Below are 26,083 nucleotides of genomic sequence, written 5' to 3'. Positions count from 1 at the left end.
AAGAATTTCCATTACCAGAAATAGCATTATGTTACTTTTGGATAAAAGATTTTTAATTTATACTGCAGCTCCCATGTAAGGATATGACTATTAATCTAGAATAATCTTACTAGTTTCTATATGCTGGATTTATAAATGAGTTTATGAGTAAGACCATATATTAAAACTTTTAAATAAATTCTAACAGTAATTAGTGACCATCCATTCTCTAAAAAGTGGACACTAACTAATGGGATTTTGCTTCAAGGAATCTGGCCTATTAAATATGACATTAAAAATTCATCTATTTAAAAAGCTTCAAATGTCAGTGAAGGAACAAAGCTGTCAAATGCTAGGAACATTTCATTAAGAAAACAACCTCAAACACTGATGGGATTTGATGAAGTTGGGGACTCAGACAAGCTTTACCTGCCAGTGAAGCAGCTATTGATATTGTTTACTGATATGTTTATTGTTTCCCACTAAAAGAGCAGGAAAACAGAAATATGGTGTCCTGAATTGAAATTTCTCCTTTTCTGCAGTTCTACTAGCCCAGTCCTATTATAAATAAAACCTGTATAGAACTAAATTAACATCAGCTTATGGAAAATCATGACATCAATACTATAGTTAATTTGATTAGCATAACTAGGCTAAGAGAAGAATACAATAGGTAACATGTATAGTAATTTAGAAGGGTCATTTTAGCAATTTCTTTTAATCTTCCTACTACTAAGTGTTTTAGTAGGGCTCCTTTTGGCTGCAAGTAACAGAATGTCCCAATAACAGCAGTATAAAAAATAAGGTGTCCAGTTTCTGTTGCCACATAATAAACCATCCCCAAACTTAGTGACTTAAAAATAACATTTATTTTCCTCCTGAATCTGTAGTTTGGGAAGGACTTGGTGGAGGGAAGCTTGTCTCTTCTCGTTGACATCAGCTAGGGCAGCTTGAAGACTGAGGGCTGGAATCATCTGCAGACTGGTTCACTCACATGTTTGTTCATCCTTGATGGGGAGAGTGAAAGAGCTGGAGCCTGATAACAGCTGAGGCTCCTCAGGCATCACTATCTCAATGTGGTCTCTTACATGGTTTCTCCAGCATGGCAGCTTTGGTGTAGACTGACTTCTGATATGTCAACTCATGGCTCCCAAGTCGCACATGAGAAGAGGAATAATAAGGCAGAAACTGTATCACCTTTTATGACCTAACCTGAGAATCATGCAGTATCCCTCCCACTGCATTCTATTTGCTGGAAGCAACTCACTAAGTCTGGCCTATATTCAGGAGAAGGATCTTTTAATGGGAGAAGTGTCAAAGAATTTGTAGCCATGTCCTAAGACCACTACATAGGGATTTGCTTTTCATATACAATGCTAGAGGGAGGCAGTTCTGTATAATGTGGGCTCCATGATATGATAAAAACGAAGGTTTCTTCTACAATTCTACTCTACCATTTTAGTACATTGGTGTATTATCTCAAAGTTGCTGGGTGACTGTTGTAGATTCAGGCATCACAACAATGGTCAAGACCAAAAGAAGTGGAAGGTGTAGTACCAGCAGCTTCTGGCCTCTTTGATCAGGAAATAAAAGATCCTTCCCAGAACCCTCCACTCCAGAATTCCACTTCTGCTGCATTGGCTGGAACTCTGTCAAAAGGCCACCCCTTGCTTCAGAGGAAGTTAAGAACAGTGAATATTTAGCTTCTCCATTCTATTGTAGCAGTAGGCAAGGGCAGAGAAATCTGGAAATGGGCATTGGGTCAGCCAAGCCATGCTTCTGCCCTGATAAACCTCCATATCAGACCCATAAAATCACAAGTGGGAGGAGTTTCAAAGAGTTCCTTCTCCTCCCTCAGCCGATGTTAACAATGAAATGATCCAAATATGGTTAGCAAAGGGAGACTGCATCAGCTAATGAATGGAATCATTTACAGCTATATATTTGCAAATAGAATCAAAAGCTAGATAGTGAATTCAATGAATCCTTTATACAGTTTAAACAGGAAGCAGAACTAGGTCACCACAGAAACATTTGTCAATAAGATAGGGAGGACGTGGAGGAGAGGAGATCACTGACTTGTGATAAGATGTTAAAATTGCCTAGCAGATTACCTTAGGTTCAGAGGCCCAGGGCCCAGAAATAATTTGGGGACAGGGAATAATGAAACTATTAACTTACAGCCCTAACTCAAATTTTATATCTTACTTTATAGAACATTCCTTTTTTTTTTTTTTTTTAGGCTTCTGTTGTTCACTAGTGAGTAGAAACAGGAAAAATACTGAGTTGATGTATTTTCTTTAACCCATCTGCAACAAATATTCAAATTTAAGCTTTAAAGTTTTATAACATTTAGCTAAAGAAAAAAAATCAAAATTCCTTTCTTTCCTCCCTGTAAGCACAGAGCTCCCCAGGTCTGTTGTCTCATGGTATGGTCTCAAACAAGTTAAAGAAATCACACTGCAACAGGCATTTTCTGAACCCTTTACTCATACAAGCATTAGCAAATGACCCCAACAATACCTAAGACTGAAAAATGAGACAACTGGATTTATTGATGCTGATGGTGTAGAGAGCTCTTTCCCAGGCAGATTAACAGACATTCATGAAAACACATGTGCTTGAGGGGAGATATGAGTATGAAAAAAGTATGTGCCAGGGCACCTGTGTAGGTCAACTGGTTGAGCGTCTGTCTCTTGTTTTCGGCTCAGGTCATGATCTCATGGTTTCCTGGGTTCCAGCCCAGCATCTGGCCCATGCTGGCATTGCAGAGCCTGCTTAGGATTCTCTCTCGTGCTCTCTGCCCCTCCCCACTCACACTGTCTCTATCTCTCTCAAAAATAAATTTTTAAAATTAAAAAAAAAAAGAACAAGAAAAAAGTATGTGCCCACAGTGAGAATCCCAGTAAATCCCAGGCCACAGTTTGCAGTAAGTATAAGGAAATAAATGAGTGGTTAAGTCTCAGAGAAAATGGAATGGGGAATAGGAAAACATTTCCTTTATAATGAAAGAACTCTAACATAAGCAAAGTAAATAATTTCTCCAAACTGATATGGCACATATTAAACAGAAAAAAAAAAAAAAGTCTAGGCATTCTCAAGCATTCCTGTTTGTATTTGGGACAGAAAGTCATGCAGGTCTGCCACAGCAACTTCTGACTCAACGCGTCTCCGGAGGCAAGGGAAACCAAAACAAAAATGAACTATTGGGACCTCATCAAAATAGAAAGCTTCTGCACAGCGAAGGGACCATCAGCAAAACTAAAAGGCAACTGACGGAATGGGAGAAGGTATTTGCAAACAACATATCAGATGAAGGTTTATTATCCAAAATCTATAGAGAACTTACTAAACTCAACACCCAGAAAACAAATAATCCAGTGAAGAAATGGGCAAAAGACATGAATAGACACTTCTCCAAAGAAGACATCCAGATGGCTAACAGAAACATGAAAAAATGCTCAACATCACTCATCATTAGGGAAATACAAATCAAAGCCATAATGAGATACCACCTTACACCTGTCAGAATGGCTAAAATGAACAACTCAGGCAACAACAGATGTTGGTGAGGATGCGGGGAGAGAGAGGATCTCTTTTGCACTGCTGGTGGGAATGCAAACTGGTACAGCCTCTCTGGAAAACAGTATGGAGGTTCCTCAAAAAATTAAAAACAGAACTACCCTACAACCCAGCAATTGCACTACTAGCTATTTATCCAAGGGATACAGGTATGCTGTTTCAAAGGGACACATGCACCCCAATGTTTATAGCAGCACATACTTTATAGCCAAAGTATGGAAAGAGCCCAAATGTCCATCGATGGATGAATGGATAAAGAAGATGAGGTATATATACATAATGGATTATTGCTGGGCAATCAAAAATAATGAAATCTTGCCATTTGCAACTACGTGGATGGACTAGAGGGTATCATGCTAAGCAAAATTAGTCAGAGAAAGAAAATATCATATGACTTCACTCATATGAGGACTTTAAGATACAGAACACATTAACAGAAGGGAAGGGAAGCAAAAAGAATATAAAAACAGGGAGGGGGACAAAACATAAGAGACTCTTAAGTATGGAGACCAAACAGAGGGTTACTGGAGGAGTTGTGGGAGGGGAGATGGGCTAAATAGATAAGGGGCATTAAGGAATCTACTCCTGAAATCATTGTAATACTAGATGTTAACTAACTTAAATTAAAATTATAAATTGTAATTAAAAAATAAATTTTTTTGTAAATTAAAAATTTTTGTAAATTAAAAAAATAAAAATTAAAGTAAAAAGATATGAAAATACACAAAAAAAAGTCATGTAGGTCTTTGTTCTAAACAACTAATCTGATCTAACATGAAATAGACATTTTTTTAAGGTTTATGCATTTTTCAGAGATAAAGACAGAGCATAAGTGGGGGAGGGCAGAGAGAAGGAGACACAGAATCTGAAGCAGGCTCCAGGCTCTGAGCTATCAGCACAGAGCCCGACACAGGGCATGAATTCACAGACCTCAAGATCATGACATGAGCTGAAGTCAGACACTTAACCAACTGAGCCACCCAGGCACCCCGAAATAGACATTTCTTAAACAAAATCATAAAACATATGTATGGGAGTTACCAGTCTTTTTTATCACTTATAAGGTAATATTCTGTTTTCAATGTTTCTATCATCTGTACAATTTTAATTTTTTTTAACGTTTATTTATTTTTGAGACAGAGAGAGACAGAGCATGAACGGGGGAGGGTCAGAGAGAATGGGAGACACAGAATCGGAAGCAGGCTCCAGGCTCTGAGCCATCAGCCCAGAGCCCGATGCGGGGCTCAAACTCACGGACGGTGAGATCGTGACTTGAGCTGAAGTCAGACGCTTAACGGACTGAGCCACCCAGGCGGCCCATCATCTGTACAATTTAATTAGGAAGTAAAGAATCAGCTTATAGAGATCATGAGCCCACATGCCTCTTACTCATATTTCAAATTATAATCCTATTGCAATGATTTTTGATCCTCAAAGAGTGCAACAAAATAATATATTGAACTTTTTCTTGTTAAAAAAAATACCAATTTAGAGACCTACTATAAGATACTTCAGATAGTCTCAAGCCAAGTAGCAAAATTCTAAAGTGCAGAAACTATCATAAACTTACTTTGTAACTCTCAAAAGCTACTGCCAACAGTTCTAGGCCCAGAATAAGTGTTTAGTTCATACTCACAAAATTTCATTGAATGTTCAACATCTCACAAACACACACACACACACGCACACACACACACACACACACATATATACACATATATATATTCTTTGTGTATGAAAATATTTCTGAGATCAAACATTTTCCACACTAAGTAGAAATTCCCATTGGGTTGTAAATGAAAAGATTTATTAGATATTACTCAATTAGGTGACAATATTAATAGCCCCCATTAAACACTAATTTGCTCTTTATTCTGCAAAGACTAACACAGATGTAAAACAGGGGTTGGCCACCCTCAGAACATATGTCTAAGACAACAAGAAAGCTGAGAATAATTTGGAACATGAGCCGGTTGTCCTTTCCATACCTCCCTTTCTACTGCCAATTCTGCCACCGATGGAATTTAGCACTTTCCTATAGCATGTTCAACATCCTCGATGCTAGTAGTTTTGGGGTGTGTGTAGGATATGTGTGCGCACCCACACGTTAGATCAATAAGCGTTTGTCAAGTGTCTGCTCCCAGGCATCATGCTGGTGTTACAGATACAGTTGCGAAAGGTGCAGCATTGGGAGTCCGGCTGTCTAAATTCACACCATCTCATCATTCACTAGTTATATGGCCTCAGGCAAGTCCCTTAGCCTCTAAGCCCCCAGCTTCTTTGTCTGCAAAATGAGGGTGCTAATAATGCCTACCTCGTGAATCCCTTGTAAATATTAAATAACTCATACACAGAGCATGGCACCTACTGACTGCAACAAACTTAGCTAGCATCATCATCATTGCATGGTCCCTCAGTCTTTACCCATCAGTAAACTAGAAGGAAAAGACACATACACAGATTATTCCAATTTTTGTGCTATGGTAAGTGGAACTCATAAGAGAGGCATTTATCTCAACTTGGAATTCAAGAAAGGTCCCTGAGCTGAGAGTTGAAAGATGAGTAGATTTAGCCAGATGAAGAAATGTTCCGGAGAGAAAAGCTTCAGCAAAATCACAGGGAGCATGTTGTGGCAGGAAGTGGATATGGTTTGCTGTTATTAAATGAAGCTCAAGGTGGGGAGTGGTCAAAATGAGGCTCATGAGGAAGGTGAGGACCAGGTCATGAGAAGTCTTATATACCATGTAAACATGACTACATTTCTTTACATAAACCAAATTTCCTAAGCTATGTTATATAAAGTACTGCTATTCATAGATATTTCATGAGATGTTCTTTGACATTCCTCAAAATAATAGCTTCACTATGACTTATGTCTGAAAGAATCCTCACTTTTACCCCCCCCCCCCGTGAGTGATTCACGATGCATACATTAGCATATTGAAGGCTCTGAGAAGTCCTGCAACAAAGGGACCTCTTTATCTTATGTTAGCCTGATTTTTTTTAAGTTTATTTATTTTTGAGAGTGAAAGAAAGCATGAGTGGAGGAGGGACAGGGAGAGAGGGAGAGAGAGACTCCCAAGCAGGCTCCACACTGTCAGCACAGAGCCTAATACAGGGCCTGATCCCATGACACGTGAGATCATGACCTGAGCCAAAATAGGACGCCTAATCGACTGAGCCACCCAGATGCCCTGTCATGTTAGCCCAATGTTTTTGAAATTGATTTTATTGTAGGACATTATTTTTACAGAATGCTGGGAGAGGTTTTCCCAGGTTTTAATCAAAGAATGAACTATATAGTTCAGCTTAGTAAAATCCCTCTAGATACAGGGATACATTCAAAAGGAGCACTACTGGAGAGCATGAATGAGATGATGGTGCTCCAGGATGGAGGAGACGGACAGATTCAATAAGTATTCAGGAGGTAAAATCTGTAAGTTTTCCTGATGGAGTGGAGTGAGGGAGACAGCTGGGCAGAAAGACCTAGCTTTCTGGCTTGAGCCAAAAGAATAGTAGTGCCACTTACTTCAAAAGGAATACAGAAAAATATGATGCAGGCAAAGGAATGAGGCATGGATCAGGTAAAGAACTTAGCTTTGAGACTTCCCAGTGAAATTATATGTAGTAATTAAGTCAACAAACCGTTCATTATTCAGCCCCAATCCAAACTGGGATCATCTGACAAATAATTCCCTGGTCATCCTAGTCAAAAGGTCAAAGTCAATTCAAGATTTCATAATGTGCTAATTTGAACAGCAGATTTGCCGATAATAATATCAGAATTTAGTCTTATTAAAAAGCTCAGGGTTTTCTTAATGCATTTCCAAAAGTAACCCCACCTCAGGATCTCTGTATTTGCTGTTCCCTCTGCTTCCTGTTCTCTCCCACCTGGCTCCTCCCCTGACTGGCTCCTTTCCACGTTCAGGTCTCAGCTAGAAATGTCACCTCCGTAGGGAACCCTTCTCTGACCACCTCATCCCCTCTGTGATTTATTATCCCAACGCCCTGTGTTATTTCCTTCATATGCTTATCATTAGCTGAAATTATCTTGCTTATTTAGTTGTTTACTCATTATTTTTTGCATCTTCCCTTCTGGATTATAAACTTCATGAGCGCAGGGACGTATGTCTGCCTTATTCATCGCTCCTTCCCCGTTTCTAGAACAATGTTTGGCACAGAGTAGCTTCTTGGTAAATTTTATTTTTAATAACTGGATTCATTTTAAAAAACACTAGCACACAGTCTTGGACTTTTGGAAATCTGCTCAAGTTTATGGTTCTGAAAACAAGTAATTTTTTTGCCTAAAATCTCCAAGAGTAAAACAGAATTTTAGATTTAAATGAAAGCTAATTTCAGTATATTTGACTCAGAATTAGCCAAATATACTTAATCCTACTAATTATCCTCTCTCACATACACTCCTTAACCTAGTTATAGTAATATAATAAGGAATTAGACCCTTGATAGAAGTTGCCAAGTGTCATGTTTTTAAATAAAACAAGCCCTCAGGAGTTTGGAAGGGAGCCCAATAGACTCAGAGTTCAAAGCTTCCAGATCCATTTACATATGGTAGCACTAAGGAAAGGCTATCCTACAGAGTGTTCCTATGGACAACATAGAAAACCAGGTTGTTATTTTTCTTTTTCGAAATTCTTCAGTTACAATCCAGTGAAAATAAAATGCGTAGGAAAAATGTCCAAGGTAATCAATACAGCCTCTTTAAGGGTCAGATGCTTTCAAAACCACAAGGGGAAGGGTATACATTTCTGGTCAGTTCTCTTTCTAGATGGTTTATTCAGCAATTTGGAGATTTTTATGGGGTTATACCAGTATTTTCATTAGTAAATTCTTCTAAGTGGAAGGAAAAGGGGAAAGAGTCCTATACCACTGCCCTACCTAGCACTGCTACAGAGAGCAGTTGCAGAGCAAGTAAAAAGGCTCCGTACCTAGAGCTCCCAAAGACATTGTCCTATTATGGACAGTCTGGAAGGAGAGGAGGGAAGCCGGTGGGTGCTGGGACAGATCAGGGCCCACACAGAACACAGGGTTTGAGGCAGCAGCAAGGATCACTCAGAAAGGGTCACTCTCTTCCTTTGGATCCTTTCATTTCTGCTGCTTTTTCCCTTCTCAAAGTGTAGTCTGCAAAGTCCTGGGGACACTTTCAGGGGACCTGTGAGATCAAAACTACTTTTATAATAATGTTAAAGAAGGATTTGCCTTATTCACTATATGGATTTTTACACTGGTGGTGCCAAAGTAATAGCGGGTCAAACTGCCAGCACGTTAGCACAAGTCAAAGTGGTGTCACCAAACTGTAGCTAATGGTCACGATATTCTCCAATATTCTTCACCACCACAAACTCAAGGGGAGGGGAGAGGTGGAAAGGAGAGGAGAGCAGAAAGAAGGAAGGAAAGGACGGAGGGAAAGAGGGGGTAAGGGAAGTTAGTTTTACTAAAGAACGTCTTTAGTGGGTGCCTGGAGGCTCAGTGGTTAAGCATCTGACTCTTGGTTTTGGCTCAGGTTATGATCTCATGGGATTGTGAGTTCAAGCCCCAAGTTGGGCTCTGCGCTTATAGCATGGAGGGTACCTGGGATTCTATGTCTCCTCTCCCTTCCCAGCTCACACTCTCTCTCTCAAGATAAATAAATAAACATGAAAAACAACTTTTTAAAAAGAATGTCCTTGGTGAAACATTAAAAATTGTCAGTTTTATTAATTCTCAATACTTCAGTGTAGGTCTTTGTGATATTCTGTGTGACAAACTGGGAAGCACACATGAAGTATTTCTGCTCAGGTAGCACAGTTGTCCCCAAGAAAAATTCTTGTGTTAGTGTTTGAGTTGCAAGCTGAACTAACCATTTTATTTTTTCTTTTCATGAAACCCCATTTTTACTTCAAAGAACAATTAGTTAAGATTTAGGTATTGGCAGGCATTTTCTTGAAAATGAATAAAGTGACCCTGTCACTTCAAAGAACATATCTGGTAATACCTGTTGTCCAATAACCTCTAAGAAACTACCTGTTGTGGAGATTTGGGGTAGTATCTACAACTATTAAAATACTCCTTCCTTTTCCAACTATATATCTCTGTGATGCTAGATTTTCTAAATATACTTCAACAAAAACAACAGATACCAGATGGAATGCAGAGGCCAATATAAGAATTTAGCTGTCTTCTATGAAGTCAGACGTTAAAAGGATTTGCAAAAAATCCCAAAAAAATTTTCTTTCTTTGGAAAAATAATTTTTTTTATAAAAAGATGTTATTTATGTCACATGTGATGGGTTTGTCATTATTGTTTTCAAATGAACTAATATTTTTTTAATGTCTCAGTTTTGACTTCCAGTACAGTTAATATCCATAGATATAACCCAAAGAAACAAAACTTCTTTGGGATTCTCAGTTATTTTTAAGAGTGCAAAAGAATCCCAAGACCAGAACCTGGTACAATAGCTGGTTATAATAGAAATATGTTACAGAACTATGTAAGAGAAATAGAAAAAAATGTATGATAAAAATATATAACAAAAATGCAAATCATACATTTCGAATAGCATAAATGAGATCATTTTCATTCTACCACAAAAGAGAGTTCCATTATGCAGTTAAAGGAAAAATTCAAGTAGTAGAGCCTGGTTTGCTACCTAGCATGTCCTCAAAATAACCAAAGTGAAGCGATTCTTATTTTAGCCATTCTGACAAGCGTGAGGTGACATATCTCCTTGTGGTTTTGATTTGCATTTCCCTGATAATGAGCGATCTTTGGACGTGGCCATCCCTTGGTCATCTATGGGTCTTCTTTAGAAATATGACTGTTCATGTCTTCTACCTATTTTTAATTGGATTATTTGGAGTTTTTTGGTGTTGAGTTGGATAGGTTCTTTACACACTTTGGATATTAATCTCTTTTCAGATCTATCATTTGCAAATATCTTCTCCCATTCAGTGGGTTGTCTCATTGTTTTATTGATGGTTTCCTTTGCTGTGAAAAAGCTTTTTATTTGGGTATAGTCCCAATAGTTTAATTTTGCTTTTGTTTCCCTTGCCAAAGGAGACATATCTAGAAAAATGTTTCTGCAGCTAATGTCAAAGAGATTACTGCCAATGTTTTCTTCTAGGAATTTTATGGTTTTAAGTCTTACAGTTAGGTCTTTAACCCATTTTGAGTTTATTTTTGTATATGGTATAAGAAACTCGTCCAGTTTCATTCTTTTGCCATGTAGCTATCCAGTTTTCCCAATACCATTTGTTGAAGAGATTGTCTTATTCCCAGAGCATATTCCTGCCTCCTTTGTTGAAGATTAATTGACCATATAATCTTGGGTTTATTGCTGGGCTTTCTGTTCTGTTCTATTGATCTACATGTCTATGTATTATACTGTTTTGATTTCTACAGCTTTGCAGTATATCTTGAAATATATCCAGTATATCCAGAAATCTGGGATTATGATACCACCAGTTTTCAAAGGCCTGAGGGCTTTAAGGAGAATTCAGTTAAATCTGAAGAGGAATATCCCTTGTCGAAAATGAAGGTCTCTCCTGCTTGGGGGAGGAATCAAGGTCTTGGGTCCCCTGTGCCCTGACTTACTCCCTGCCACTGCCCAAAGGACACAGCAGAACCTCAGAGAGATTGGCCATCAATGCACCAAGAGGTGGAACATTAGCCCAGATTCCCAAAACCACAAGAATAGTTCCCATGCACCAATGGTGGCACAAAGTTGGCAGAGAGGAAGCCCTTAAAAAGACCACAGAGGGAGAGACAATGACATCTCAGGATTAACCTGTGTGGCCAGATAGCTGATGCCTTCCTGGGCCTCTAAGATGTCTCAACTGTGCTTGAGAGTTTGGAATCTTGACTTAGCCTCCAATGGGAAGTCCCAAGAATAAGTTTAATTCCTCACCAGATCTTTGAAATGTGGGGAGAGAGTAAAAGTTAACTACTGAGTTAAAAGTAGATAATTGTGAATATTGTTTAACAATAAAAACAATGAAGTGTTGATAGATGCTATGACATGGACAGACCTTTAAACACATTAGGCTACTTGGCAATGAGAAGGAATGAAATATGACCTTTTGTAGTAACGTGGATGGAACTGGAGAGTGTTATGCTAAATGAAATAAGTCATGCAGAGGAAGACACATATCATATGTTTTCACTCTTATGTGGATCCTGAGAAACTTAACAGAAGACCATGGGGGAGGGGAAGGGAAAAAAAAGGGTAGAGAGGGAGGGAGCCAAACCATAGAGACTCTTAAAAACTCAGAATAAACTGAGGGTTGATGGGGGGTGGGAGGGCAGGAAGGGTGGGTGATGGGCATTGGGGAGGGCACCTGTTGGGATGAGCTCTGGGTGTTGTATGGAAACCAATTTGACAATAAATTTCATAATAAAAAAAATTTAAAAAAAATAAACACATTAGGCTAAATGAAAAAAAAAATTCACAAAAGGCCAAATATTGTATGATTCCATTTATAGGAAATGTCCACAATAGGCAATTTATAGATGAAAAGTAGGTCAGTGGTTGCTAGGGGACAGAAGGGATAACCACTAAACAGTAGGGTGTTGTGGGGGGAAGGAGAGGGCAGGTGGTAATTAAAATGTTCTAAAATTTATTGTGGTGATAATTTCACAACTCTATGAATACACCAAAAAACACTTAATTTTATACTTTAAATGAGTGAAGTGTATGGTATGTGAATTATTTCTCAACAAAGCTATTACAAAAAATAGTAGATAAATGTGATAACTCTTGCTGACTTGAGTTCTGTCTTGAGGATCATACCCATTTTATGTGTATGATACTTTACAAAGTTATTTTATAAAGTTGTGTCAAGCCGAGGTGCTAACTTCTAAACAGACACATTGTACCAGCTCAGGACCTAATAAGCAAGCCCAAGACACAAGCACTGGGGAAAGGTGCAGCAGAGAGCAGATCATGGGCTCCAGGAACATGTGGTGGCAACAGGTGGTCTAGGCAAGTAGCCTGCACCACCAAGGAACCACTGACACCACCAGGGCACCATCTTGGGGAACACCAAAAATGTGGAAGGGCAGCCAACATCAAGGACATCTTGAGCAGATTGCAAGGCCCCATTTCATGTAAGAGGTCCAGTGGCTGGAATCCCACCCTGTACATTATTGTAGTGAGGGCTGCAACCCTAGAGAGACTTGGGAAGTTATCCAAGAAGGACCTAAGACAACCAAGCAGGGACCTAATTAGTGATAATAATAACGTAGGTATATAATTTATGTCATTTATGTATTAAAATATAAAGTATAAATCAGCTTGGTTCTTCTGTGATAATAAAAATAACAAACACTATTTGCCAGTACTGTTATATGTACTTTTATTTATAAATTTACTAAATCTTCACAACAACCCTCTGAAATAGCTATTATTATTCTTCTCATTTTAAAGATAAGAAAACTGAGTCACATAAAGATGGAGTAATTTGCCTAAGGTCATTAGTAAGGGCAGAGCTGAGATTAAAACACAGGCAGTAGGTCCCAGGGCCCATCTGAACAATCCTACCATCTGCATTTAGGGTAGAGGCCCACTTGTTGCAGCTGCTTCATCAGGACCAGCAGGGATCATGGTTGATGTTGAATCCCCTTCTGCATTGAACTAAAGATCTTTAAAGCCTTTCCATGGGAGACGGATTGGTCCTGGAGCCTGGGCTGGGTCTGAGCCTACAGTTAGTGGTTAAGGGATGGCCACTCTAGAGAGAAGCCAGATAGGGAGCCAGGCAACTGCTGACACACCTCGTTATCTTTTCATTTTCACCGCAATGCTGGACCTCGTACTATTTCCTTCATTTACTGATGAGAACACTGAGGCTCAAAGAAGCTATACAATTTGGCTGAAGACCCAGAAAGCAATAGATCCAAGACTGGATCTCAGACCTTGTGATTGCAAGGTGGCTTTTGGACTTCTGAAGACAGTATCAAACAGCAAGTGAATTGGGAAATAGGGTGGCAGAATGGTTGCAAACATGCTTGCAGATTAACTCCAGCCATGCCAATTACCCTATGATTTTGACAGAGTCTTAGAACCTTCATCATAAAACAGGTTTAGTGGTAACAATCATGTCTACCTCCTGGAGTTGCTATGGGAATTAAATGAAACACTGTGTATGTGAACATCTATCTGATAGAGCGGAAGCATACAGTAGGTGCTCAATAAGTGGTAGTTGTTTTAGGCAGGCAATCCTCTTATTGTACTGCTGAGTAAAGGCAAACTCTGAGGCAGGCATCCCAGATCCTTCTCCTGAGCAATTTTACCTCTTGACTCAGAAAACATCAGTGCTGGAAGGAACATTAGAATTGACTGGATCTAGATCTCTTTTTTAACAGATGAGAAAATTGAGGGTTAGAGTAGTTACATGAGTTCTCCAAGGTTTTACAGCTAGTTACAAGGAGAGCAAAACCAGATCTTTTATTTGTAACTTAAAGTTTTAAAAGGCTATTAGGAGGATATGAAGAAGAAGAAGAAGGAGAAGGAGAAGGAGAAGGAGAAGGAGAAGGAGAAGGAGAAGAAGAAGAAGAAGAAGAAGAAGAAGAAGAAGAAGAAGAAGAAGAAGAAGAAGAAGAAGAAGAAAGCTTAAGAAGAAATAAAATTGAGACAACCTCAGGTCATCCTTCAATGAGGGATGCACCTTAGTAGAAAAAGAAGGTCTGTCACACCTGAGAAGAGCAGGATGACTGATAATGCCCTGGTGGAGGCTCTCTCTCACTGTCAGCATGAACACATGAAGGGATACTTCCTGGGAAGCAGCAAGTATTGCTTTCAGATACTCATTCCATATTATCACATCCGTACCCTGCGGTATTGTCCGACCGAACAAAGGAAACTGGACTTTGGTTGATACACAAGGGAAGTTAACAATAGGAAGGGAACCAGTGTCTTGGAAAGCATATGGTAGCTATGTGATTAGTGTTAGTAAAAGTATCCGGGGGGCCCCCCCAAGAGAAAGAAAGAAAGAAAAAGTCCTTTATTTGAGTGGGCTGCCTTCACTTGCTAAAGACTAACTGAAAAGTGAATGAAATTAACAAGCAGGTGTTAGATGAGAATGCAGAATTTTAGAGAAGGTGTATTGAACAGGACAGGTGATAAAGGGCTATCAGAATGAGGTTTGAGGCAAACAAATGTGTATTTTGCACGTGTGTGTGTGTGTATGTATGTATATGCAGAAAATAAATATATTATAAATTTAAATTCTCATATAATATATTAGCAGACAGTGCCTGTCTTCTCCCTTTGCAGTTAATTTAAGAGCTGCCCTCCAAAGCAAATTAAATTGTGTCCACTGTGCTATTTACAAGTGTCGAGGGAGGTTCTTGGGCATGATGGGAAATGTGGTGGGAGTATGGCAGGGCAAGGAAGGTAAGGATTAAGGAAAAGAGATTCCAAACTGAAATTGCTGGGTCCACCTGCTATGCATTAATTATACAACAATTACTGTCTGTTTAGAGTCAGTGCTGTATCTTTTAAGAGAAAGAAGTATATTTGGGACACACTTGACCAATCTACTCACAAAGAAAGAAAAGGTTAGAATTCTGTATGCTTTTCTAACCACATATATTATTAAAAGAAACTAACAATCCCATTTAATAAAAACACACTGAGTGATTATCAGGCAAAGAAATCAGCCTAGACTTCAAACCACTGTTCTAGTCCTGTTTGTCTATTACTTTTAAGCCCCCAAGTGATGTTAACTCACAGATTGTTTTACATAGATTTGCATTTCTACTTAAAGAGGCACTTGGTACAAATATGCAAAGGAAAAAGACAGCACCATCAGTTGTGACATCACACACTAACAAGACCAATCCCAAAGACCATCACTCTTCCTGAAGATTCTCCCAATGAGAGAATCACAAATGTTATGGGAAAAGCGAATTGCCCCAAAATTGAAGTGAGAAAGTTGACATAAATTACAGATGATGCAGAATTCCAGTCTAAATATGTACTCGCTCCATGGCAGATGTTACCATTCATTGCCTGCGTGCTGGAACTGCCAGTTCTCATATAGAAGATGCTGTAGTTAGGTGCTCTGCTCAGGGGGTACCTGTCTTTTCCTGAGGAGACATTCTTGGGAAAGTCCATTCTTTGGAAAGTTTGTCTTTCTTCTAATCTTGGGATTTTGATGGTCCTTGACCTTTTGTCTTCACAGAACACTTGCAACCTTACTAGCAACCCTCGCTAGCCTTCATCTCCCTCAACTTCTTTCCCAGATATGATTTTAGGTTGGTGGGCCACTATTCATGTTTTTCCAGGAGCTTCTGGGTTAACAGGTGTTGCTGGAATTTTGTGGGGTTTGTTTGTTTGTTTCTTTGTTTTGTGGGGTTTTTTTATGTTTGGTTTTTGTCTATTTACACCATTGTTTGGCCCATTTCAGTCATTTTGGGGAACTTTTATTTAAACACGTACCCACAACTTACGAGTACTATTTTCATAATGTTTTTCATTAGTCTGTCCTGTATTTTAGATTGCCTTGACCACATGAATACACACAGAAGTAACTGGAATACATATAATTTCTATATGTCTCTGTTAACATGTTGGTGTACCTCTACGAAAAATGTTGTCAGTGCTCTCTTGCTCATTAAGTAATTTAGGTAAGAAATCAATAACAGCTCTCACTCACTAAAGATAAGATTGGAATTGGAGCCTTCATTAACAGGATTAGATTTTACCTCATCCCATTCTTTTCTGGAGCCAAAATGCCTAAGCAGGGAGAACCTCCATTGGTGTCAAGTTTCTGGGGTTTTACAACGTATAAGAAAGAACCGAGTGGGAAAAACCTTCTCTTGTAAGAAGGAGGGCAATTCCAGCGGGAGGGGACATGCGCACAAGTCTATACGCATTGGAGGGGACAGTAAGAAAAGAAAGGGCAATTGAGGAGAGAGAGATCAACAATTTAGAACTCCTTCTTCCTGGGGTGCCTGGGTGGCTCAGTCAGTTAAGCATCCAACCCTTGATTTCAGCTCAGGTCATGATCTCATGGTTCATGAGATTGAGCCCCACATCAGGCTCAGTGCTGACACGGAACCTGCTTGGGAAACTCTCTCTCCCCCTCTCTCTGTTCCTCCCCCCTGCTCGCTCATGCTCGCTTTCTCTCTCTCTCTCTCAAACAAATAAATAAATATTAAAAAAAGAAAAAAAAGGAACTCCTTCTTTCCAAAGCCTCAATCCTTTGAGTGCTTTCTTCTACTTAGCACACAGCAGGGAAACTTAAGTTTAAATTGCTACTGCCTCTGTTCCTCCTATACTGTGTGGTTCTTACTGAAACATATCTGGTCCTGGGGCCAAAGATCAGGGCAAAAAGGAAAAATCTCCACACTGCAGCCTTTGCTAGAGTGATAAAGGCAGCCCTGGGGCCCTAGTCCTCCAAATAGACCCAACTAGAACAATTCCTCCATCTTTCTCATTGGAGAAGCTCAGTAAATTAAGCACTTCAGTGATCCATAAATATTGAATTCTTTCCGAATCTGCAAGAATCTTGTCTTTCATTTACCAGAGGACGTGGGATACTAACATGCTGATTCTGAGAATTTCAATATTTGTCAGGTTCCTAGGAGCCATTATGGAAGGGAGGTTTGTTTACCTACTGCTATTCTTTGGGGTTGTGGAATTTTTTCATCCAGGTTTTCTTAAAAACTTCAGGAAATAAAAAGGCTAAGGAAAATATAGGAATGCCTCTGGGACAAACGATCATCCACAAAATGTTCATTTAGTTTACACAAATGAAACGTACTTATAGTATTTTTAATAGTGACTGCACTAGATGTAAGATAAAGTACATAGAGTGAGACATTGGTTCTCAAATTTTAAGGTGCCTGAAGATCACCTGTGGGACTTGCTAAAAATAAAAATCACAGGGTATACCATCCCCTGAGATTCTGGAGTGGGGCACCCCAAATCCATATTTGCAGGGAGCCCCACAGTGAGCTTATTGCAAGTGGTCCTAAACCATCAAAAGACATCAGCTTCTCACAAGAATCTCAATTTCCACCTTCTCCACTTGCTCTCCTTGCATTCTTTCATTCCGCCAGTGACTTCCATGTTCACAAACTGTGCTCTATTCAGTCTTCATCTTGCTTGACCTGTTGACAGTATTTAGCACAGTTGATCACTTTTCCCCCCTTGAAACCCTCTTCACTTGGCTTCTAGGGTTCTAATCTCTCTTGGTTCTCCTTCTCCCTTCCTAGGTACTCTTTGTTAATCTCATTTGCTGACCTTATTTTCCTAATTTCTAAGCCTTGGAGTGCCCAGGGTTTCAATCCACAGGACTTTCCACTTCTCAGTCTACGCTCATTTCTTCAGTATTTTTATCCAGTCTACTGTTTTCGCATACCCTGTTAATGCTTGGAATTCCCAAATTTATGTTTATAGTCCACTCCACTCTCCAGAGCTCCAGACTTAGATAGCCAGTTGCCAATTCAGCATCTCCACTTGGATGTCTAATCACCATACATTAACGTGTACAAACCCCCTGACTTCTACTTCCTCTCTTAGAGCTTGCTCCTCCATTGGGCGCCTGGGTGCCTCAGTTGTTAAGCATCTGACTTCGGCTTAAGTCATGATATCACGACTTGTGAGTTTGAGTCCCACATTGGGTGAACTCGAGCTTTTCTAGCTCGCTCTCTCTCTCTCTCTCTCTCTCCCTCTGCCCCTCTTAGGATTCTGTCTCTCTGCCTCTCACTCACTTGGCCTTCTCTCTCTCTCTCTCTCTCTCCCTCTGCCCCTCTTGGGATTCTGTCTCTCTGCCTCTCACTCACTTGGCCTTCTCTCTCTCTCTCTCAAAAAATAAAAATTAAAAAAATAAAGAACTTGCTCCTCCATCGATATTTTTCAGCTTAATAAAGGGTAACTCTAGGGGCTCCTGGGTAGCTCAGTCAGTTAAGTGTCTCGCTTTGGCTTAAGTCATGATCTCAGTTAGTGGGTTCAAGCCCTGCATCAGGCTCTGTGCTGATAGCTCAGAGCCTGGAGCCTGCTTCTGATTCTGTGTCTCCCTCTCTCTTTGCCCCTCCCCACTTGTACTCTGTCTCTGTCTCTCAAAAATAAATAAACATTAAAAAAAATGTAAAGGATAACTCTATTCTTCCAATTGCTAAATCCAACAACCTCAGAGTCACCACTGATTTCTCACTTTCTTCACAGTCCACATCCAACCCATCAGCAAATCCTGTCAGCTCTACTAGGAGATGTATGCCAAATCCAAGCACTTCATGCCATTTCCAATACTATCATCCTGGTCTAAGCCATGATCATAGCTCCACCTGGATTAGTGCCATGGCCTTCTAACTGATCCCACCGCTTTTACTCATGCCTGCTCTCCTACTCTGGTCTCCACACAGCAACCAGAGTGAACCTCTTAAAACACAAGTCTTGTCACTCCTCTGCTCAGAAGCCTTCCCATTTCAAGGCAAAATCCAAATTCCCCACAATGACACACATAAAACTACCTTATTTTATCCAGTGCTTTCTCTCTGGCCTCATCTTGTACCATTCCTCCCGGCCCCCCCCCCCCCCCCAGCCTTTGCACTAGCCATTTCCTCTGCCTAAAACCGTCTTCTCCTGGAGAGCCACATGCCTGCTACCTTACTTCCTTAGGTTTCCACTCAAATGCCATCTCATTAGACAGGGCTCCCTAACAGTGATAGGCAGTTTCTGAGATGTCCCCAGTGATCCCCACTTGCTGGTATATAATCCCCAACATTTGAATGTGGGCTGAATTTAGTGACTTGCTTCTAGTGAATAGGATTAGACAGTGGTGATGGATTGAGATTAGGTTACAGAAAGACTGTGGCTTCCCTCTCAAACACAGTCTCTCACTCTCTTGTACACTTCCTCTGAGGGAGACCAGCTGCCATATTGTGAGCTGCCACATAGAGAGGCCCACATGGCAGAGACTGAGAGAGACCTCCAGCCAGATTCCAGCAAGGAACTGAGATCCTCAGTACAACAGCCTGAAATGAACTGAATCCTGACAACTGTTCCAGCCACAAACTGAATGTAATCTCCTAGGAGTCCTTGAAGCAGAGATACTAGCTAAGCCATACCTACAGAAACTATACGGTAATAAATGTTTGCTGTTTTAAACTACTACATTTGGGGTAATTTGTTATTCAGCAACATGTAACTAATCTGTTGACCATCCTGTATAAATCTACAAAATCCTCCTAGCCTTGCCACCTCTTTGTCCTCCATTATTTTCTCCATAGCACTGATCTCCAAAGCCTTGCACATTACATATTTGCTTATTTGTTTGTTTAGTTCTTTCTCCACCCACTAAAATAAAAGCTCCATGGAGGCAGGGACATTTGCAGGTTTTGTTCGCTGCTATATCCCAGCTGCGTGGGGTGTATATGCCTGGCACACAGTAGGCACTCAATAAATACTTGTTGAATGAATCAATGACTGAGCAAAAGGAAAGAGCTTTGTGAGGTGGTGATAAACAACTTAATTCACAAGGTTGTGGTGAGTGTTGAAAGAGCAAAATATGTAACACATCTGGTCTTTAGTAGGTACTTAGTGAACTATGGTTCTCTCCCTCAAAAGAAACTTCCATCAAAAAATGTTGTGGACAGATCTAATTGTAGAATTTTTTTCATATGGGGATGCTTATTCACAGAATACCTTGCAAGGAAGGGGGTGATTGCTCCTTTAAATTAAGATGCAAGGGGCGCCTGGGTGGCTCAGTCAGTTGAGAGTCCAACTTCAGCTCAGGTCATGATCTCACAGTCTGTGGGTTCGAGCCCTGTGTCGGGCTCTGTGCTGACAGCTCAGAGCCTGGAGCCTGCTTCGGATTCTGTGTCTCCTTCTCTCTCTGCCCCTCCCCCAGTCTCTCTCTGTTTCTCTCTCAAAAATAAATAAACATTTAAAAACAAAGTTTTAAAAAAAGATGCAAAACATCATCCCAGTGGCTCCTTTAATAGTGGATCTCACCCAGCTCATCCATCTTATTCAGGATCTCCGAAAGCAAACAACCACTCCAGTTGTGAAAGAACCACCTTTAGTTTTCTATATTGTTCCTCTCTGTCTCCTTTCAGCTCTAAGGACTTTGAGTTTATCACAGTTCTTTCAGACCTTTATGAGCTCTGAATTAGATTCTCACTTGGAGAGTCATTCAGAGAAAACCAAAATAGTGCCTCCTGTCACTCTTATTGAATGGCCTCTTAAAACCCCACTGTCTTCATAACCATTGCCAGACAATAAGATAATCCCGAGAGTGATAGGCGATTATTACCATTTCAAAACCATTGTGGATTTGCCTCTGAAACGAAATCATTGGGTTATATGATCTTCAGTTATTATGGACTTATGGCATTCTCCGGCAGGAAGCAACATAAGCGGATCATTGCTACAGAACAATGATGTTTAAAACTTTAATATTGGCCAAGCCACAGGAGCAATTTCCCTAACAGGATTGCACCGAGGATAAATGGGATGTCTGACAAGCTACTCTGCTGCATTGATGTTTCTTGAACCTTTCAGGAACTGTGTTTTCGTCACTGCTTTATTCCAAATCTAGCACTGTTCCTGTTACATGAGAGGTCATCAGAGAGCCTTTGTGGATTCGATGGATTCATAAGCAAAGGAAAGAATTATCAGGAGCCCCCAGTGAACGTCTCCCTGTCTTAGAAGCTAGCCAACCTGGGGACGGCACCCTGGCTGATTCTTTCCTACATAAATCAGCAGATGGCCTCACTTGCTTTGATGTTTAAACAGACAGACTTGACTTGCACATCCTGGCCTGACACTTCCTAATAGTGTGACATTGGTCCTGCCACTTAATCACTCTCAGGCTCAGTTTCCTCATCTGTAAAACTGGTATAATAATATTTACCTCATAAGGCTATTAAAAGCACTAAATTAGCTACCATGTAAAATACCATAGCAGACACACCTAGGCAGCCAATAGATGATTGTTAATTAAACCTAGCCCTATCCTCTATCACTATGAAGAAAAATACCCCATTTTGGCCCGTTCTCTCTTAAGCAATTTTGTTTCTCAAGCCCTAGGTAGGTTGGTCCTTAGTAAGAAGAAACTTACGCACTGGCAAATACTTCCATTATTATGTTTGCTAACTCCTTTTATTTAAATTTTCTTTATTATATACAAACTGCTCTCAAATACATCATTTCTTTGAGTCTTACAACAACACTGAAAGGCATAAAGAATTAAATTACTTTCATAAGATCACCCAGGGATGATAAAGCTGGATCTCAGACTCAAGTCCAGAATCTTTTCATTATACAGCCTCTAGCAAGCAGAGGCAGAAAAGCCAATAAAAGGGCCCAATACATTTCTCAACCATATCTAGCTTCAAGCAGTATGAGTAACAGAAGATACCGCACAGGCAGCCCCTTCTGGAATCTCAAACCTGTGCCTTTGTAAACTGACAGATCAGTGAGCATCTGTGACCAACAGTGGAAGGGAGCCTTTGAAAGGGTGGTGTCAAGGCTTCTGGTATTCATCTCTGAGTGTAAGCTGGTGGTGCCAGTTGTGGGTCACTCACACCAATAGTTGCTATGGTGACAAATATCTTGAAACTAAGAGGCAGTTCCTTTGTGCACATCACAATCCTGTTTCGCTGGTCCCACAAATACACAGCCCCACGACACCCGAAGAGGGAATACTCTCTAACCTCTTCCACTTTGTAGCACAGCTAACTAGATCTGGGAAGGAAGAGTAAATTCACAATCATTGACCAACTTCTAATCGCCAGGCATAAGTAGTCAGTTCAAGCTTATAGGAAGTGGAAAGAGCATGGAGGGGTCTCATGTTACAGAGCCAAATGTGTTATACAATTTAACAAAGCCCTATATATGTTATCTCATTCAATTTAATCCTCAAAACAATCCCTCCATCCCTTAGTGGACAAGGTGGTACCTTCCCAACATCTAGTCCTTCTTATCTTGATAACCATTCCAATGTCTGTTCAGGTGCAGGCACCTCCTCCACATAGTCCATATAGAGAAGCTGACCTGCTCTGCCACTACGGTGGGACACGGAGATGGGGTGCTTAAACTGATCTCCATAAGCCCATTCTCTGGTCATGGTTCAGGGAAGACATGTGGCCAAAATTGGGTCAGTAAGAAGTTTGCTGGGGGTGTTGAAAATTTTCCTTCTTTCTTGCTTTCTTTCTTTCTTTCTTTCTTTCTTTCTTTCTTTCTTTCTCCTTTTCTTTCATTCTCCCTTTCTTTCTCCTTTTCTCTCTCTCTCTCTCTCTCTCTGTCTCTCTCTCTCTCTCTCTCTCCCTCCCTCCCTCTCTCTCTCTCTCCCTCTCTACTTCTCTCTGTCTCCTCCTGGAAGGTATGGCAAGCTAACATGAAGCCTGGAATTGCCATGGCCATAGGGTGAAGCTGACTCCACCAAAGGCAGGGCAGAGGAACAGGACGAAATCAATTATTTGATGATGTCATTGAATACTGAATTAAACAACCCTAAAGTTTTCTCTACTTCTTAAATTTTCTATGTGGGAGAAAATACACCATTTATTTATTTACCTAGTTTGAGTTGGATGTTCTACTACTTGCTACATAAAGAGTCTAAACTACTATAAATTGGTTAGGGTAAGGCTAGGCTGTCATAACAAAGAGACCAAACAATAATGGAGTGACTTAAAGAAGTCAGAGTCCGTTTTTCTCTCCTGTAGTGGGCAGGTGTTCCAAATAGGCAAGCAGCTCTGCTCCACATGTTCATTTAGAGACCCATGTTCTTTCCATGCCATTGCTATGTCATCCCTATGGTCTTGTTCTCCTCTCCATGGTCAAGTTCTAGGTTCAAGCATGTAGGGAGAGAGCATGAAGAGTCATATCCCAGAGCTGAATGTGTCACCCAACACTTCCCACATTCCACTGGCAGGGAATTAGTCCCTTGGCCACATCTAACAGCAGGGGAGACTTGGAATTTTGCTGATAGTCATGTGCTCAGACACATACATGTCTGTTACCACAAAAGGAAGCAAAAATGGATTTTGCTGGATTGCCTGCAATCTTACCGACATTAACCATCATAGAACCCATTTTATAAAGGAGAGAAGTAAGGCTGAGAAAATTTGCCTAAAGTTGCGTAACCAGTAAATGGCAGAGCCAGAATCTGAACCGAAACTTCCAATTCTTACAACTGCTTTCTCCATATGGTCGACTCTTCTTGATCTCCAATGTATATAGTAATCCCTCTCTACAATTCCATCTCTTAAAATAACATTTACCCACCATTAGCAACATACATGGCATAGGTTGCTAATCCTTGACCTATCAATTGCCTGGCTCCCCACAAAGATAGCTAGCTTCCTCCATAACTCCCAACCGTGACTCTATTTTCTGTCCTGTAGAGAGAGAAGCAGGTATTGGGTAGATTCCTCCACATCTGGCATGTAGAAAAAGAGATCTATGTGGTGATAGCCAGTTGGAAAGGTTGTTACCTGACAACTAGAGGAGAAATCAAGAGACAAACTGAGGTCAGAGCAAAGAGAGAAGACTGTGTGGCACCTGGAGGAGCAAGGGAGATGCCATAAATGGAGGGTCGACATCCAGTGAAGTCAATAATAAAAGAGGCTGAAAGGAAAGATTGAGGTCATTGTACAGATAGGGTGAATTTTGGATTTAATCTGTGTCAGAGCACTCCTCTTGCTAAAAATGTTATTTACTAATTTGAATTGTCAAAAAGCACAAAAGAGGCACAAAGGAAAAAAAGAAAAATTCTCCCTCCCACCCTATCTCCCAGGCACCCAATTTCTCTCCACCAAGGTACTGAATATTATAAATTTCTTAGATATCCTCCTGGACACACACACAAGCAAATACATACATATCTAGTATAAGTATTGTTTCTCTCCTCTTTTGTTACTAAATTTGTTCCTCAATTTAATTTTTTTTTCACTTAACAAAATACCTTGGAGATCTTTCAATGTATGTACATAAAGAATATCTTCATTTTTTATGGCTGCATCATAGTCCATTATATGGATATGCCATAACTTATTTATATCATCCCTTATTGGTAGATATATAGATTGTTTTCAATCTTTCTATATTAAAACAGTGCTACAGGGGCGCCTGGGTGGTTCAGTTGGTTAAGCGTCTAACTCTTGATCCCCACTCGAGTCATGATCTCACAGTTTGTGAGTTCGAGCCCCACGTCAGGCTCCGTGCTGACAGTTCAGAGCCTGCTTGGGATCCTCTCTCTCCCTCTCTCTCTCTGCCCCTCCCCTGCTCATGTTCGCTCGCTCTCTCTCAAGATAAATAAACTGTTCGAAATGCTACAGTGTATAACCTTGTGAACTCGTTATTACCTACATGCATGAATAAATCTGTAGAATAAATTTCTAAAACTAGCTTTAACTCATCAAAAATTTAGATATACATAATTTTGAAGGATATTTACAAGTAACCTTTCGTGAAGCTGTACCAACTTATTTTTCCACCAGTCATCTATGAGAGTCCCTGTCTTCTCACACTCTTACCAACACAGCGGGTTGTGAATCTTATCATTGCCAACCTATTACATGAAAAATGAGTGTTGATATAAACTTAATTTCAGTTTCTCTTATTAAGAGAATCTTTTAATATCTAGCTATCTTTTAATATCTTAAACATTTGTATTCCCTTTTCTATAGACTTTCTATTTGTGTATTTTTTGTTGGGTTCTTGGTCTTACTGATTTGTGAGAGCTTTTCATACAGAATTAGCTCTCTCTATTAAATGAGTTGCAAATATCTCCCCTTTTTATAATTGTCTTTTGACTTTGCTCATGATAGGTTTTACGCTGCAGAAAAGCATTTCTTTTATCCACTCTCTAAAACATCTCACTTAGATGGGAAGAGCTCCTTAAACAAGCCAAGCTTTACTAGACAGGTAGGAAAGAAATATGAACTTGGGAGAACTTTACTTTTGAAGATTTTTCTCTCCTGTTGTACCCCATCTTTAATTACCCCCTGATAATGATATTGTCAGAGAACTCACCCTACTGAATAAAATTAAAATGACTAACCATGATTTCCAGCAGTAACGAAGTGCAAAGGAAGCCAAGTTTCCTGCCCACTGGCTTACCAGCTAAATCAGAAAGTCAAGTAATGTTCTGAAATCCCCAGAGAATGCTGCTGACACATCAGCTTTCATTCTTTCTAAAGCTACTTCCTGCACACAATTGAGTTATAAAAGTCCTTCCTAAGTAGTTATTCGATGAATGGGATTGGGCTGAAGGAGAATGGGTCTGTGGATAGATTAGATGGATGGGAAAAGGAAATAAAGAAACGGAGTACATGAATAACAGGAGACACCGCACTGTAAGTTAGGGGCATTTCATAACAGAAATGAAATTGCTTCTGCCACAAGCAGGCAAACAGATTTCCCCAAACAAGGGAGGGTAGAGCACTCTTCATAAGTCCAAACATCAGTCAGAGTGGGGAATTTCAAGGACGCCAGAGATTGTGACAATATGTGGGGTGGGGATGCCCCTTTGCAAGGTGTAGGAAGGAATGTAAGCAGTGTTGCTTTAACGT

The 26,083-nt window shown here is 40.1% G+C and overlaps 2 long non-coding RNA genes across 3 annotated transcripts in view; one reads left to right on the top strand and one right to left on the bottom strand.

Moving 5' to 3' along the window:
• The window catches only part of LOC121040777 (uncharacterized), a 159,333-nt gene that overhangs the window by 47,434 nt on the left and 85,816 nt on the right, over positions 1 to 26,083 (top strand). The gene's annotated exons all lie outside the window — the stretch shown is intronic.
• LOC121040779 (uncharacterized) lies at positions 826 to 1,220 on the bottom strand. Its single transcript, XR_005795435.1, has 2 exons — positions 1,068 to 1,220; positions 826 to 986 (listed from the first exon to the last, which is right to left on the bottom strand). It is a non-coding gene; the product is annotated as an uncharacterized LOC121040779 (long non-coding RNA).

The sequence above is a fragment of the Herpailurus yagouaroundi genome, unplaced genomic scaffold (assembly GCF_014898765.1).
Source record: "Herpailurus yagouaroundi ecotype Mexico unplaced genomic scaffold, PumYag 182, whole genome shotgun sequence".
Taxonomy (NCBI): domain Eukaryota; kingdom Metazoa; phylum Chordata; class Mammalia; order Carnivora; family Felidae; genus Herpailurus; species Herpailurus yagouaroundi.
The sequence above is the reverse complement of the archived record's forward strand: the minus strand, read 5'-3'. Positions and strand labels throughout refer to the sequence as shown.